Source organism: Astatotilapia calliptera, chromosome 5 (genome assembly GCF_964374335.1).
Source record: "Astatotilapia calliptera chromosome 5, fAstCal68.1, whole genome shotgun sequence".
Lineage (NCBI taxonomy): Eukaryota > Metazoa > Chordata > Actinopteri > Cichliformes > Cichlidae > Astatotilapia > Astatotilapia calliptera.
Window position 1 is genome coordinate 2,557,617 of NC_137426.1, and position 17,162 is coordinate 2,574,778.

The 17,162-nt window shown below is 43.4% G+C and overlaps 1 protein-coding gene across 2 annotated transcripts in view; it reads left to right on the forward strand.

The window, feature by feature from the left end:
* Positions 1-3,156: 3,156 nt before the first annotated feature.
* The window catches only part of LOC113021792 (semaphorin-3D), a 102,403-nt gene continuing 88,397 nt past the window's right edge, over positions 3,157-17,162 (forward strand). For both annotated transcript variants that reach the window (XM_026166529.2, XM_026166532.2), the window contains exon 1: positions 3,157-3,399. The gene's annotated coding sequence lies outside the window, so the exon portion shown is untranslated. The remainder of the gene's footprint in view (positions 3,400-17,162) is intronic.

Below are 17,162 nucleotides of genomic sequence, written 5' to 3' on the forward strand. Positions count from 1 at the left end.
TACTCTCGTTACTGTTAGTACGAGTGCACTTACAGCGTCAGGTTCGACTCGAGATCTTTCTTGGTAATTCTCATTGAGTGATGTTTTTAAAAAAAAGTGATTAAGTGAGAAAATAACTGGCAGAATAATCAATACTGAAAGTCATTGTTAGAAGGAGCACCGCCCAGAACATCACAGAACACGAATGACCAAAGATTTTTAACCTTTCTGGACGTTTCATTTTGGTGTCTCGCTCTCAGTCTCTCTGTGATTGGTTTTGGTTTCTCTGATGGTTTTTTTGCATATTTTTGTCTCTTTGTGATTTCAGTCTGTTTTTTTGTGTGTGGTCATCTTTTTTTTATGTTTTTGTCATTATCAATACCCTTGTTGAAATATTTAGTCACGTTTATTCAGTTTCTCGTTATTTTCATATTTTTTTCTTTGGATTTTTCCATATTTGTCATCATTTTTTTTGTCTTTGTTGTAATTTTTAGCTTCTACTTTAAGTCTCTTTATTGGTGTTTTGAGTGTTTTCAGTCTTTTAGCTGAGCTCGGTTCAGGTTCAGGGTCTTCCTGCCTCCTTTCTTCAGCCTGTCCAATCATCCATCCAACGGTCCAGGTCTTGTTAGGCGAATAATTACAGGGATGGAATCGCTGTTATATAAATATGAATGATGGACTTCAATAGTAAAGTGTAAAGTTTTGCTTGATGGATAAACATCATTGAATTTAATCTGGTTGAGGATTTTTCTGGAGCTGTAAGGTGATTCGGTGCAGGTTCAGCGGGTCGAGCAGGCGACCCGTGTGTCGTACGGCTGTTGCCTTAAAGTTGTTGTTTTTTTTAAGTCTACATGTAAAAGAAGAGACGAATCTTCTTCGGGGCAGAAAATGAACTCCAGGCCAAATTCCTGGAAGATTAAGTGCAGCAGTTTACTGCCAGCGATGATAAAATGCAGCTTCCTGTCTGAAGCAGTTTGAACCTGCTTGTCCATTTCTAATGATGTCATTAGTAGGGACTGTTCGTACGTTTTCCCCTTACAGCTTCTGTAAAACCCGTCCAGTGTTTGGACATTTTTCCTGAAGTGACACAGAAAACATGTCTCATGCTGTATTTAACATTTGTACATCCCTACAGACTCTCATGTGTACAGCTAAAATAACATTTTGATATCTTTTATTGTTTTAAAAACTATAAATCACCTGCCGATGTTTGCAGTAAAGTTATCACACAAATAAAAATGTTTTTATCGTTACCCTGTGGTGTCTGTGCAGTCCCTGAACTAGAAAACCACCAGCTTGGATCCAAAAACATGTTTTATTGAAATTATTTATAAATGTTTTGGTATTTTATATTTTTAGAGTCAGATTCCTGCTCAAGAACTGAAGGTAAAATCACGTGGCTACAAACGGTTAAACATTGATGCATTTTATTGATCCGTTTTAGATTTGAAGCGTCAGGGCGGGAAACCGGCTGCACGAGAGGTATAAAGATCCGACATCTAAACATAAAACTGGAGAAAATGTCGTTTTTATTTCTGTGCTGATAAAATAACACCACAAGAGGGCGCTGCAGCGTGTCAGCCCAGGTGTGTTTACTGACACCGAGTGCTGTGGGAAAAACCACGATCCAAGGTTGACGGGTGAAAAAATGTGACATGCGTGCTGGAAAATATTTTAACTCTGGCAGAGATTTATTTATAATATATTTAAGTGTTTAAACTAGTGTTTATGGCTTTAAGTTTCATTTTTGTGTCATTTTAAGTCTTTAAGTCTGTTGTCCCTCTTTGTTGACGCCTTGGTGTTCATCTGAACAACAGACTGGACTGGGCTCATAACTCAGACGCCCTCTACAGGAAAGGGCAGAGCAGGCTGTACCTGCTGCGGAGACTCAGGTCGTTTGGGGTGGAGGGCCCACTCCTGAAGACCTTCTATGACTCTGTGGTGGCTTCTGCTATCTTTTATGGCGTGGTCTGCTGGGGCGGCAGCATCTCTGCTGGGGACAGGAAGAGACTGAACAGGGTGATCCGAAGGGCCAGCTCTGTTCTAGGATGCCCTCTGGACCCAGTGGAGGTGGTGAGTGACAGGAGAACGGCGGCTAAGCTGCCATCCCTGATGGACAACATCTCCCACTCCATGCAGCAGACTGTGACAGCACTGAGCAGCTCCTTCAGTGGGAGACTGCGGCACCCACGGTGTGGGACGGAGAGATTTCGCAGGTCTTTCCTCCCCACTGCTGTCAGACTCCACAATAAAGACTTTAACTGAACAAACACACACATCCACACATGTGCAATAACACTAAGTGCAATAATCCTTTCTGGCATCGTTGTATTTTTACTCAGTTGTATATATTATTCGTATTCTATTTTTATCTTATTGTATATTTTTATTCTATTTTATTCTACTGTATATAGTATATTATTTTATTCTATTCTGTACAGCTGTGTACTGTATTTATTCTTATTGTATTCTAATTTTTGCGTCATAACTTTTGCACTGTCCACTTCCTGCTGTGACAAAACAAATTTCCCACGTGTGGGACTAATAAAGGTTATCTTATCTTATCTTATCATTTTTAATTCAACCAAACCCTGAGTTTGTTTGTCTCTGTCCGTTTTTTGTTGGGTTTTTGAGTCTTTCTTAATGTTTTTGACTCATTTTGCATTTTTTCCTCTAACTGGCCTCCTTGGGCTCATTGTTCCTGTCTCATAAAGCCTCTTCAGACTGAGCTCGTGGACCGGGGGCCTTGGCCCTGTGTAATCTAGTGTGATAGCCAGAGGGGTGTGATTCATGGTGGCAGATATTAACTGAATTCTGGGAAAGAAATACTTTTTGCTGCATATTGCAAGTTATTAATTTTATTTTAAAGCTCGAACAGTATCTTTTCTAAAAACCGGATTTGCCATTATGTAGTTCTGCACTTTTATTGCTTTTCTTGTTGTTTAGAGTTTTGAAGCCGTTTGCTTTTCTTTCCGGTCAGTTTGCGTCTGTTTGTATTAATATTGCGTCGTATTTATTTTAGAATATTAAAGTGTTTTTGGTTGTTTTGAGAATTTATCTCTGTGTTTTTACTGGCTTGTGTCGTTGCGTTGTTTTCAGTGCATCAGTAATTAAACCCCTTCAGGCGCTGCCCGTCAGTGTGGATGGCAGATAAAAACCACAGACTCCAATCACTGTGAAATGTGGACGTCGAACGTTCCGAGTTGCACGTGAAGGCAGCACGTTCAGGGCGGGTGGGTTGAGGGTGCAGGAGTGGCTCAGCCTCCAGCCCGCACGCGCTCAGTGTGTTTATAACGTGTGAAGCCTTCAGGTGACCCGTCCGGTACCCGCTGCATCACCACCGGGATCTGCGGCGGCTCTGCGGAAGCGGAATAAAGTGAGACGGAGACAGATCCACGCACACAGAGAGACTTCTGCTCGGTGAGTTTGTGAAAGTTTCATTCTGCGTGTGGATGCGCTGCTGCTGTCTCAGGAGGAAAGCTTTTTTTAAGTGTGTGTTTTTAATTTTTACTGTTCTTATGATTTATTCCTGATGCATCGGTGACGTGTTTGGTCCACAGAGGACACGTGTGTTAAGAGGAGACTCATCCTCCCGTGTCTCCGCTCAGGAGGTTTGTGGGAAGTTTCCAGCAGATTTTAAGCTGATGAAAAGGTTTAATTTAATCTCATTCAGTCCCGGCAGGACTAACGACACCCGTTTAGAAGGTACAGTTCTGCTTATATAAATATCTTCTGGTGATGTGAGGAATCCTTGATGGGGAGGTTTCAGGCTGGGCACTGTGGAGGAGTTGTGCTGGTGCCTGAGGTGGCCTTAGTGCCCACAGAGGAAGAGTATTTTTGTCACTGGGGAAGTTTATAGGGTTTTGTTGGCATTTTGGTGGCAGCTGAGGAGGATCCAGGGAATTTTCATGGTCAGCGAGGACACCCCGTCTTGTGTCTTTGTTGGAGCTTTGGCCACTGAGGGTTGCAGAGTAGGAGCTACAGCCCATCATACAGGTTCGATGTGTCTTCTGGATGACTTTGCAAAGTGTAAAAATTGCAGACATAATTTATGGACTCTTCACTTTATTTTTACTAAGAAAGAGAGAATTTTAAGCCCGAGGCAGAGTTACTGCAGACTGAAAGTGGAAAAACTGAGACATGTTGTTGAAACTTCTTATTTCTGCTCAGCAGGCTGTTCTCCACCTGCTGGATGACTCATTACATATGAATGAGCTTCTCTTTACACTTAAAAACATCATTTAATGTCCATGAATTAACATGAGTGTGACAGCTCTGAGTTAGAAGCTTTTAGGGCTAAACTAAAGGAGCCCACAGGAGTTTTTCATGGACATTCGAGCTGTGAGTGGCCCTGTGAGCATGTTTGAGGCACCTGCAGCCGAGGCTGTTAGAGGCAGAACCACAGAAGGATCTGACGGTACAGTGGCTCCGTGTCTCTGCCGTGGGTAAACCTCCCCCCATTGTCCCGGCCTTTCCTGTTATGGACTTCACCCCCTCCTCTGCTGTACAGTGTGACCGTGGGGCTGCTGCTTCCTGTCCTCTGTGTGTGTTTGTTGTTTCCTGGCTGCTTTGTGTCATTGTGTCGCCTCTCAAACTGCAGCGCTGCTGCTGTGCAGATATCAGACACCTGTGTGCTCTGCGTGGGAGCTCGCTCTGTGACACATGACCTGCAGCGTGTCAGTGACCGACTGAAAACGCGACATTTCAGTTTTCTGGTTTTTATATTCTGTCCTGAAACGATGTGATTAGAGAAAATGATCTGTTCACTATTTTGTTTTTTTGTGCATTAAAATGCAAAAATTCTCTGATGTGTTGATTTGAGTGTTTTCTGCTTCGTTTGGTCGTCGGACTCTTTGCTGTGGGAACTCGGTGTTTGTCTGGCTTCCACAATAAGACGTCATCAGCTCATTCTACAGAGTCACCTATTCATTCCTTATTTATACCAATGGAGTCGGTCCTGAAACCAAATCAAACTGAAGGTGAATAATTCTCAGCAACAATAAATCCGAATAGACCCAACGATCATTGGACCTTAAGCAAACATGCAGACTGACCACCGACCAGAAGAGGAAACAGCTGCATGATAATCTGTTAATGAACTTAATTAAGAAGCTGAACATCACAAGGCTTTGCTCTGCAACAGGTAAGTCACCTGCAGAGACCTCAAAACCCCCAAAGTCCTCAGTGATGATGGGACGCAAGCGCTGACCTTTGTCCAAAGTTTTCAGGGGGACAGAGAGAATCAGGGGACAAAAAACTATTTGGACTTTTTTCTAGAAAAAGTTTAATAACTATCCCCCAAAAATCAAATCAAGTTCGGGTTTCTTTTGTGGGCCACGAGTCTGAGGTGACCAGAACAACACAAAAGCTGGTGGAGACGGATGCAGGGCTGAAGGAAGACGTGCACTGGCTTTGGTGTCCTTCTAGTTTCCAGTGTTTTAATGCATTTCCTTCACTCCTTCATATTTTTAAAAGAGGCTGACATTGAGATTAGTTGGGGGATTAAACTGTGAAGACTCTTGACTTCAGAAGGAAGAAATCTAAGTGGCCTAAAAATGAGCACAAATAACTTGTTTCTGCAAAATTAATTGGTTTAATTTAAAGGAAACTTGAGGAAGAGCCCTTTAAATCTGCAGGTTCGCTGAATCTGTGAAGCTCCTGAGTGGAGCCCGTTGAAGCTACTTGACTCCCTCTCGGTCAGGAGAGGGTTTTACTCTGTTTGTATCAAGCTGGCTGCTGAGTGAAAGGAGAGAAAACGAGGAAAAGCTCATGTCAGCGTGAGGCGTGGAGGAAAACTGACAGCAGGTTTTGGCCCAGAGATGGAGATCGGCGAGCACGCAGCGGGCTTTTTGCTCGTGTTCTTAAAAGCCGAGTCAAGCTCCATGAGTTGAATCAACAACGGCTCCTGATAAGTCTTATCTGATGGCTGCCGGCCAAAGAGCAGTGAAGTTCAAAGCTGGGCTGCAGCACTTAGGAAGAGCCTCACTTTCACTCGTGGTTGGAGTTTTTTGTTTTCGTCAGTCTGGAACATTTAAAATGAGCAGCAGAGAAACATCCAGAGACAAACAGGCAGACGCACTGATCCCAGCGGGCACTCGAATGACAAAGCAAGATGTCATCCGTGCACGTTACAGCACAGCGTGGAGAGCAGAGGAGAAAATCACAGTATTAGTGCAACCTGCAGCTGGTTAGTGAAAGTTACACATGTCAGGCTGCTGGGGGCTGAGTCAGCATCACCCAGAACTGAAACAGCACTTATTCCAGACTGTCCTGTCCTCAAATATCCTGAATTTATCTCTCTTACAGTTTGTTGAACTTTAAACATAATTAAAATGAAAAAAGTCCGAAAAGGCGAGGCCGAACTCTGACCTCAGGTAGCTGCCAACACGCGCGGAGACAAAGACGATCATTAATAATCCTTCCTCCAGAAACCTGTTTAGAAATGAGAAAACCACATGAAGGGTTTCATCCTGCATGGATGCTTCTTTCTGTTGCCTCTAACTTTTCCACGTCTGGGAATCATGTGAGCAGATCTTCTTGCTTTCACGGCGTGACAGGATGCAGCGTCCTGCGCTCTTGCTGCTGGACTGAAGGTGTAATCTGTCAAAGCATCCGTGCTGCGCGGTGCTTTCCGTGGTTGAAGCGGGCGTTCCGATCCTTTCTGTGTTTGATGCTGAAAATCAGTTTCTGATCCATCAGGGGTGTGTGTGTGTGTGTGTGTGTGTGTGTGTGTGTGTGTGTGTGTGTGTGTGTGTGTGTGTGTGTGTGTGTGTGTGTGTGTGTGTGTGCTTTTGTACATGCTGGTGTGTGTACTGTTGCACTGAGGCTGCCTCGCTGCAGTTTGGTATCAGCGTCTGTGCTCCTGAGCCTGCGGTGGGAACAAACTCATCAAAGCTGCACCAGGTGTCCTCCTCCCTGCATTATATCCCTCCTGCGTCTCCTCATTACCTGCAAAGTGTTCTTTACTTTTGGTGCTGAAAGTTTCATGTGGATCTCCTGAACGTCTAAAGTTCAAAGGACTCAAAAACGCTGGAGCAAAATGACTCGAGTTAAAGAGTTAAAGAGTCAAAGAGCGCCAAAGCTCAACTTTGAGGGCCTGAAAGGCAAAAATATACAAAATATACATGGTAATATGTTTCACATGGCTTCGTTCAACAAAATAGTAAATTTATTGTATGCAAAATAAATCTGCTGCTCCCGAGGGAGGCAGGTGGGACGTTTCTCAGATGTGGGATAATCCACATGTGTATTTGCTGTACTTGTAGCTACATTATGTTTAATGTTTTGGCTGCTGTATCAGAGGAATTTGGGGGCTAAATAAAGTTTATCTTCTCCTAAATTGTCCGAGAACCTGAGGGACTAAGAGGGAGTTTCCATCCACATTTCTCAGCACTCCCGATGCTTCTGTCTTATTTTTCCCTGCGATAACGTCAACGTGTCCTCTGAGGATGGAAAAAGTTTACGAGCCACGTAGCGAAAAGGCAACGTCGCTCATCCAGACTCGACGCGCGATGTCAGCTCCTCCATTAAAAGTGATGGAAAGTCTCCTTTTGTCCGCGGCCCGGCTCGGCCTCAAAGAACCAGACTCACCGGCCCTCGAGTCCTAACTCACTGTAACGGCCCACGTTAGTCTTCATCCCGAGGGGGGAGGTGATGAGATGTTTATGCACGGAGCAGGTCGAAGGTCAAATGAAAGCTTTGTGTAGATTTGCATTTTGTTATCGTGCAGTTGTGTTTGCAAATTGGAAAGTCTGTCTGTGCCAGTCAAAGCGTGAGCGCACACACATAATTATTATAGTTATTTATTATTATTTAAAGTGATTTAATGAGTCATATTTACCTGGAGACTGACTTCAGCTTTAAGTAAACTCAATATTTCTGCAGTTTTGACTTCGATGTGTCAAAAGAAGCAAATTAAAGATTTAATCTTTGGCTCCAGGAACTCGAGAACCTGTCGCTGTTCATGTGGACGAGAACTGGGGCGGCGATTAATCATAAAGCAGACAGAGGGCAGCTCCTTGTGTAACGTACACGAGTCATGCAGGAATATTATTTCTTAATCAGACGGATGATAAAGCAACATGAAGTGTTACACCCTGATCCAGCTGCACTCGCTCTGCTAATGAATGAAATAAGTGACATGAATTTTTCTCTCTTATTGTACTTTATAAAGAAGTCCAAGCTTCCCACCACGTGGCCTCCATGGACCCATGCGCACGAAGTCCTGTCCGCACTTTATGTCTGTATTTGTCGCTGAGCTGTAGTTTGATTATTCCCAAAGCAAGAGTCGGAATGATCCCATAAAGTTCCCTGATCAGGTTTTCATTCGTTTGTGCCAATCCCAGCAGCTCCTGATGTTTGTGTCACCGGCCGTCCTAACGAGGTGTTTCTGACGTCTGTCTCTGCAGCGGCCTCCACGTCTGTGCAGCGCCGGCTGGATTCTTTCTTTCTGTTGTAGTTCTGCTTAAAAGTAGTAGTTCTGACTTTCCATTTCTCCTCACCGTTATCACTTTTCTTTCTTTTATATTTTTCTGCCCCGCCCTGGTTAGTTTTGCCTGTGCTGTCTCACCTCTGACAACTCCAGGCCTCGAGGGCCGGTGTCCTGCAGGTTTTAGATCTCACCTTGGGTCAACACACCTGAATCACATGATTAGTTCGTTACCAGGCCTCTGGAGAACTGCAGGAGCTAATTTAGCCATTTAAATCAGCTGTGTTGGTTCAAGGACACATCTAAAGCCTGCAGGGACACCGGCCCTCGAGGCCTGGAGTTGCCCACCCCTGTCCTAAACCAAACCAGCCCCGTGGTGTTCAGCACCAGTGAGTGAAAATAAAATAAAATGTGCAACACAAAGCTCTCACCGCCACACTAACTTTGATCTCTGACTCACCGATCATCCTCATTTAGACTTTGTGCTTCTCTTGGAGCCGTTAGCGCTCGTTAGCAGCACTGACGAGGCTAACAACCAGAGAAACTGAACCCGCCACACAGGGCAGCACATGTGTGGCTTGAAGGCAATAAGACTTTTGGTTAATATTGAGATGATGATTATTTCAGAAAATTACCCAGACTTGTAAAAATTGTGCATTTATTAAGTTTAAAAAGAAGAAATGAGTTTTCCGAAGGAGGTGAAGTAAATAAACTAACCCTGCCTCCGCCTGGTGGGGAACAGAACTGGGTTTGATTTTGATTGTCTCATTTTAATAATCGTTGGAAGCCAAAATGATAAATTCAGTTAGGATTCAGCTGTGCTGTATGCTGGACCTCGGCTTGTGGGGGAAAAGGCCTGAAAACGAGCTTAAATGTCGATAACCTGTTCATTCCCAGCCACTTGTCAGGGGAGCAGTTACTCCAGAAATTCCCCCTAGCTCCTCTTGCCGTGGGGCATTCCCAGCCACATGGCATAATTAATCTATCCAGCATGTTATGGATCCGCACCGGGGTCTGCTTTCAGCGGGACGTGCCTGAAATACCTTTTGTCCAGGAGGCATCTCCTGCTGCTTTCCTGTGGTGAGGCAGCGCCGCTGCTTTTCCCTCATTTAAACCCATTTTGGTCGGACGCAGTTAATAATAGGTCCACTTTGGGGCAGTTTTGGGTCTGTGGTTTTGGAAATTGCTGAGAGCTGGAGTGAGTTTGGTTGCATATTAAACACACAGGTCACAAAGGCTGTTTTATATAGCTTGCTTGGTATAGCGTGGCTCTGAGTTCTCACCGCAGGGGTCCTGGTTTGATCCCACTCTCCGCTGTGTCACCCCTCCACTCGCTCCCTTTTCTTCTCTGCTATTGTCTCTTTAACACAAAGGTTAGACGCACAGAAGAAGGAAAAAGACCGTCCATGCGCTCGTGCATTTCTCTGCTGCTCGCTTAAAGCGCATTATCTGAAAGTGTTTATTTCTGTGCAACCTTTCATTCAGACTCAGACTTTTTAAATGCTTCCACTGATTTTGTTTTCTAAACTGCACGTTTTTGCATAGCTGAGAGCAAAAATCTGTCAGGCTAGAATAAACTGGTAATGTACCTTTTCACCCACTCTCTGCTGTGCACCACTTTAGCTCCACTGGGGAAATTTACAGTGTTTTGCTTTAGCAGTGTCTCAGTGAGGACTGTTCCCTCCTTTCCTCATTTTGGAAGCTTAAACTAAACCTGCACCATCACAGCAGGGGCCTGAATGGGTGGAGAAGTCTCCGCCCACTGCCGTGTGATTGTTGAATGAATGATGGCAGGTGAAGTTTTTTTTAGAGTTGCTCAGAGTTTCATCATCCCGCTGATGCCAGTTTAGGCTGATCCAGGGTTAGCATCACAAAATAAAACATTCAGGGCCGCGATTAAAATGTCAAAAATCTTTGAAACCACTGCTAAACACACAAATATGCAGACGTTGATGAAGAGCCCAGAAAAATATCCTCGTCTTCATCCGTGAAGGGTTTTGTATCATTAAACAAACCCCTTGTTCTTCCTCTGTTTCCTGCAGGATCCAGCTCTCTGGACACAAACACGTTTTTTTTTAATCTTTTTTTTTTTGTGAAGCTGAGAAATTCCCCACCTTTCAGTGCCACAGAGGACACAAACCACACAGCGAGAGAGTCCATTCATTAGTTCGTGTAAAATTTTATGTTGTTCTGTGAGCTCGACCCAGAACTCCCAGCCAGTCCCTCAGGTCAGGGCCGGGCTGCTGTGGTTAATGGACTCACTGACTCGGTGCTGGGAAAGTTCTCAGCCCTGCAGAACATGCAGAGCTGGTTCTTATACCCACTGTGCAGGCGGATTTACAGTACGCTGACCCAGAAACCACAGTCAGGTCAGCCTTTTATGTAATTTGGGCTGTTTACTGAGCTCCGGGGAGTCTGGCTGCCTTGAAGGGAATTTCAATTTCTCATTTCAGCTCCGTGTATTTATTCTTGGACTCTTCTAGAGTAACTTTGCATGATTCACAGTTTCAGATTTGCTCTTATTCATCTTTATTCTGCACTGGTGCAGGCATGAGCAGCATTAGCTCCTCCCCCTTTAAGTCACCTTTCTTCTTATTCGCTGCCATAAACATAAAGTTAAAGCAGGGGTGGGTGGGGCTTCTGTGCTTGGACTGTCTGATTTCTATGACATCGAATGGATCCAAGAATTAAAAAGTGTCAAAGTTCGGTTTACCTTACGGGAAAATTAAAGCTCATGGCGAACTGTGATTCTTTGCAATGACCAGCAGGGGGCGACTCTTCTGTTTGAGAAATGAAGCCTTTGGCACCTTAAGCTTACCGTAACTCTGTTTCCACGTTGAATGCAAGGAGATTGTTGTTCTGTAACACCTGATTTTCTCCCTTTGACTTGATCCGCTTCCTTCCTGTTCATTGGAAAAGTGGCAGCAGAAGAAGACGTGGCGTAGAATCATGCGTAGGATGAAACTGATCCGTCAGTATGGCTGTAGTTGCTTTTCTGTGGAGGTGCACATGGTGCAAGTTATGCCGTCTGATGTATATATTCAAATATTTTAGTTGGGTTTTAGCTGTCACCACCAGAGATGGGCAGTAACATGTTACTTGTAACGTGTTACTGTAATTGATTACTTTTTTCAAGTAACGAGTAAAGTAAGGGATTACTATTGCAAAAACGGTAATTGGATTACCATTACTTTCCCGTAGGAACGCTGCGTTACTGCGTTACTAAAACTGTGATTTTTTTTTTTTTTTTTGCAAGAATGTCTCATGACAGTGACGTAAGCGAGTGCGACGTTCGTGACAACAGAATCAGAATCAGAAAGGGTTTTATTGCCAAATGTTGAGCGGGTTTACAACATTAGGAAATTGCTGCGGTGCTTCAGTGCAAACATACTGTTATAAATTAAGCTTAAATAGACATGAAAATAAAAATGAGAATAAGAGTTAAAAGTGCTAAGTATATATATATATATATATATATATATATATATATATATATATATATATATATATATATATATATATATATATATATATATATATATATATATATATATATATATATAGTGCAGGTGGTGATCAGTGCCAAACATGGAATGATGCAGTGAGCTGTGTGCAGATCAACAGTGGATCATATATCGAGTGCAGAGAGAGTATGAGCGTGCAGCGTTTAAAGCGTGGAAGTACTGACCTTACTTTGAGTTTGATTCCATAAAAAGTGACAAAAACATTAGTGTCCGCTGTGCGTGGGAAGAAAACTTCTTTTTACAGCGAAAAAAAAAAACCCTAAACAAGCACAGAGTGCGCAATGATGTAATGGGAAATTCACTCGCAGATTCTTCCACTGACCGCTGCGGCGCACCTGCACCAGGGTAAACCTCCGCCTACCTCACTCCTGCTTTACAGGTGAAAATAGAGCAACAGGACCGCTGAGTCTTTGACTTTATTTTCTGCTGTGAGTGTCAACACAAAAAACATTTTATTTTATGTGCTGGAATGTGCAGAAAATAGGTTTAAATGTTAAACAAATTTCTTCCAGTCAGAGAATGTTGCATATAATAAAATTTTTGCTTGATGCATAAAGTTAAAAGATTAAAACTAATAAAACAAGTTTTAAAAAGAGACTTTTCCATCTGATTACATATTGTATGATGGATTATGCAGAAAAAGTAGAATTCGGCTGAAAGATCTATCACTTTATCACCTCTTCAGGTTGTACATCGTGTTTTTAAAAAGTAACTAAGTAATTAATTACTTTTGAAAATAAGTAATCAGTAAAGTAACGTGATTACTTTTTTGGGGAAGTAATCAGTAATTAGTTACTGATTACTTTTTTCAAGTAACTTGACCAACACTGGTCAACACTAACTGAAGTTTAGCCAGATGAGATCCTCCGTCTCTTCAGTTTAATAGAACCAGAGACGCTAACTTGTCTCGTGTGGTTTGTAAGATGACAAAAAACTGAAGTGTCTTTCTAGAAATGGTTAAACTGTCCGCTTTTATTCTAAACACCAACATGGGAAAAAATCCCAGCATCCGCCCATCAAATCAAACTTCTGTGAATAAATTCAAATTTTTTAAAAGGGACAAAAGTTAGATCACATTGTTCCAACATCACTTTCCCATATATATCGCTCCAGTCCTCCCCAGGTATCTCAGTATTATTGTGTGATTGTTCAGGAAGCGACTCCTTTTGCCTTTTGTGTGTGTGTGTGTGTGTGTGTGTGTGTGTCTTTCTTTTGTGGTGGTCTGTGCTGTCAATGTGGGACTCTGAACATCTCGTGAATGAGCTGCAGGCTTTGCACAATCGCTGCTTTGGGAGTGAGTGTGTTTTGCTGTGTGTGTGTCCATCCTGCAGGCGAGGTGCATTCACAGGCGGAGAATGGCTCTATTGTGGCTGCCGGTCGTTAGGATGCTCTGTGTGCATTTTGTTGTTTTTCCTTCCTCCTCTGTTGTTTCCTGAGTGTGTGTGAAGGAGACAAAAAGGGAGAAGACAGAAGATTTCTATTTAATCTGTAAAATATCGTCCCTGCCTCGGATTTTAGCTTCCATTCACTCACTGCTTCTTCATCCACTCTATTATTTTGTGATTAAACTGTCTAAGTTTCATTTTTTAAACTAATTTGGCACAAATGACATAAAGGACAAGAGAGGCTGATGCAAATCCTCACATTAGGCTGTGAAAATGAGATGCAGGCTTTCTTTCACCGCACACCTAATAAAACTTGGAGCTGCTCAGTTTTTGTAGTGATTAAACAAAAAACAAACAAACTGTGAATTAATGTCATGTGAAGATCACAGTTACCTTACCTCGGGGCGATCGTGGCTCAAGAGTTGGTAGTTCATCTTGTAGTTGGAAGGTTGCCGGTTCGAGCCCCGGCTTGGACAGTCTTGGTCGTTGTGTCCTTGGGCGAGACGCTTCACCCGTTGCCTACTGGTGGTGGTCAGAGGGCCCGGTGGCGCCAGTGTCCGGCAGCCTCGCCTCTGTCAGTGCGCCCCAGGGTGGCTGTGGCTACAATGTAGCTGCCATCACCAGTGTGTGAATGACTGAACGTGTAAATCCTTAGGGATTAAGTTACACGCTATACAAATACAGACCATTTACCTTTGGACAATCCTAAATGGCTCTAAATGGATAAACACAGTGATGGACACCATCAGGTTCTTCACTGAGTCGCTTACGGGAAATTAGAAGTAGAGCTGTATAAATCATTGACTGTTCATAAAAGATGGATACAGCCTCTGTTACATCATCACTTGGTTTGTGAATCAATCCAAACTTTATTTATGAAGCAAAGATGGAACTCAAAGTGCTGAACAAATGAAAAGCAGAAAATAAACACAAGTTCCTATCGTCACCCTCCATTCCTACACCCCAACATACACATTAGACCCCCAATTTTTTTTTTTTTCACTCTTGCCATCTTGCTGTTATGAAGGCAGATGTTACCTGTCTGTCACACAGTAAGGCAGACTCATCCATCTGGACCATGACTTCCAAAATGTCCATCCTGCTCTATTCAACAGACTCAAATTAGCACCTGAGGCCATAAAATGATGAGGAAAGTGTTCACTGAGGTGACAGTGCGCAGCAGCTCGGGTTTATTCTTCTTCTCTACACACAGCTTTGTTCTCACCTGCTGCTGGTTGTTTAAAAGGAATAACTACATACAGCAGATATCTGAAGCTTCAGCTCGCAGCCTCTGAGACCGAGCAGGCCTTCCTCAGAAAAGCTCTGCTGTTCATTCACTTTGCAACTCTTAGTGTTATTAAACTTTGCTGAAGCGCGATGTTCTCTGCTGTGAGCATAAAAGGTGTCAGTAAATGTGTAAAACCACTTTGTTATTAAAACATGAAATATCTGAATCCCCAACCTGCAAACTGAACACTAAACCAACACACACAGGAGAGTTACAGCCCTGAAGGAGAAGCAGATGCTTCTGTGCGTCTTTTTTATTGAGTCCTGCTCCAGGGTAGGAAAATGCTCCGCATTGTTTTGCAATGTGCAGCCCTCAGAAAACCCAGCAGGCTTTGATAAAAGGAATCTGACTCCAGAGGCTCGGAAAACTTGGAGCTGATGCCCATCCATCATTCCTGATCTCGTTCTCTGCCTGAAAACAAATACACGTCTTTTCCAAAATGTCAAACTGTTCCTCTGACAGCGAAGGAGAGAAACTGCAGCATGGCCACATCTGCCCGTCTGAGAGGGATCATGTGTGTGTTCATTGTTCCCGTTTCTCTCCAGAATCTATACAAAATAGATTTTTGTGCATAACTGACGTCCGACTGCATCCCGCTGTGTGAGTATTTACTCATGAGGACTCCTGAGTTTATTTCAGTTTGAGGAACGTTGTCTAAAGGCTGCAGCAACTAAGGAAACTTTGTACTTCTGAGGCTTTTCTCCAGTTTTACCTCATCATCAGAAGAGGTGAGAACATCAGAAGGTATTGAAAGTCTGTTTGACTGATTTGCGGTCAGTGTGAGACGTGTTCAATAACTCCAGCTTTGCCTTTTAGTGCCTGTAGGAAAAACATTTAATTAAGTCCAGGATTGTTCTTGGAGGATTTCCTGCAGCAGTGTGGGCAGCAGCAAAGCTCAACCACAGACACTCTGAGTTTTCATTTTGGTATCATGTTATCATATGTAACATTGGTCCAAGCCAACATTGTATTAGATGGCAAAATGTGGCTTTTGGGAGCAGAAAGTAGGGCAGATATTCTTATAGGAAGCAAGTAAAGCTCTATTTTCATAGCATTTTTTGCTCATAGGGAAAAGTTGTGTTAGAAAAGGATATTGAAAGTGTACACAGAGACTGAGTGACAGACGGACAGAGGACCACCCAGTCAGGCTTACATCAGTGTCTCAGCCTCAGAGGATGTCAGCTGAGCAGCACTGCGTTTATACATCAGCTGCCTCAAGAGGAGCCACGACAGCTGGGTCACGGCTGAGGATGTGCTGCCTCAGACCAAAGGTCAGGACCCGGTGTGGGTCACTGACCTGGTTCTAGTGGAGGCCCCTGCATGATAGCAGTGGAAGATTAGCTTTGAGAAGTCATGTTCACCATGAGAAAGAGCTGCAGCCCAGTCCCACGCAATTAATAACCCCGAAAAAGGAAAAGCAAGAGCCGGCCTGGTATTTATAGACGAGACCAACAGGCTCCTGCTGCTTACAGTTAGCATGGAAAGATGCTCGCAGTATCCGTGGTAATGTTTGGATGTTCAGGTTACCATGGATACTGTGAGCATTTTTCCACAGTTAATGAAAAAATCCACCCTCAGCAGCACAGTTCTGTGCTTTGTTGGAGGTTGATGAGGTCGCTCCCATTTCAGGGAGTCAATCACAGGATGACACAGCTCTCGCTCTCAGACATACCTGGGCTTGTCTCGTCGCTGTGTGTACTAAGGAATAGTGTTTCTGCAGTGATATAACGACGTGCACAGGTCTAGAAACAAGTCGCCAGGTTCGATTTGATGCTTAATTTTAGGAAATCTGCAGATAAGTGCGTAGTATGCAAGTGGTGCCTACTAATAGAAGTAAGCCCGCACACTTGGGTAAAAGTTTAGTGGCATCACAAAACAAAATATTCAAACATATTTTAATTCCGCCACATTACTATTATTACTTCCAGGCTGGACGACTGTAATTCATTATTATCAGGAAGTCCTAAAAACTCCCTGAAAAGCCTTCAGCTGATCCAAAATGCTGCAGCAAGAGTCCTGACAGGGACTAGAAAGAGAGCAGATTTCTCCTGTTTTGGCTTCCCTTCATTGGCTTCCTGTTAAATTCAGAATTGAATTCAAAATCCTGCTCCTCACATACAAGGTCTTAAATAATCAGGCCCCATCTTATCTTAATGACCTTGTAGTACCATATCATCCTATTAGAGCACTTCGCTCTCGCTCTGCAGGCCTACTTGTTGTTCCTAGAGTATTTAAAAGTAGAATGGGAGGCAGAGCCTTCAGTTTTCAGGCCCCTCTTCTGTGGAACCAGCTTCAGTTTGGATTCAGGAGACAGACACTATCTCTACTTTCAAGATCAGGCTTCAAACTTTCCTTTTTGCTAAAGCATATAGTTAGGGCTGGACCAGGTGACCCTGAATCCTCCCTTAGTTATGCTGCAACAGGTGTAGGCTGCTGGGGGATTCCCATGATGCACTGGGTGTTTCTTCTTCACTCACCATGTGTTAACAGACCTCTCTGCATTGAATCATATCTGTTATTAACCTCTGTCTCTCTTCCACAGCATGTCTTTATCCTGC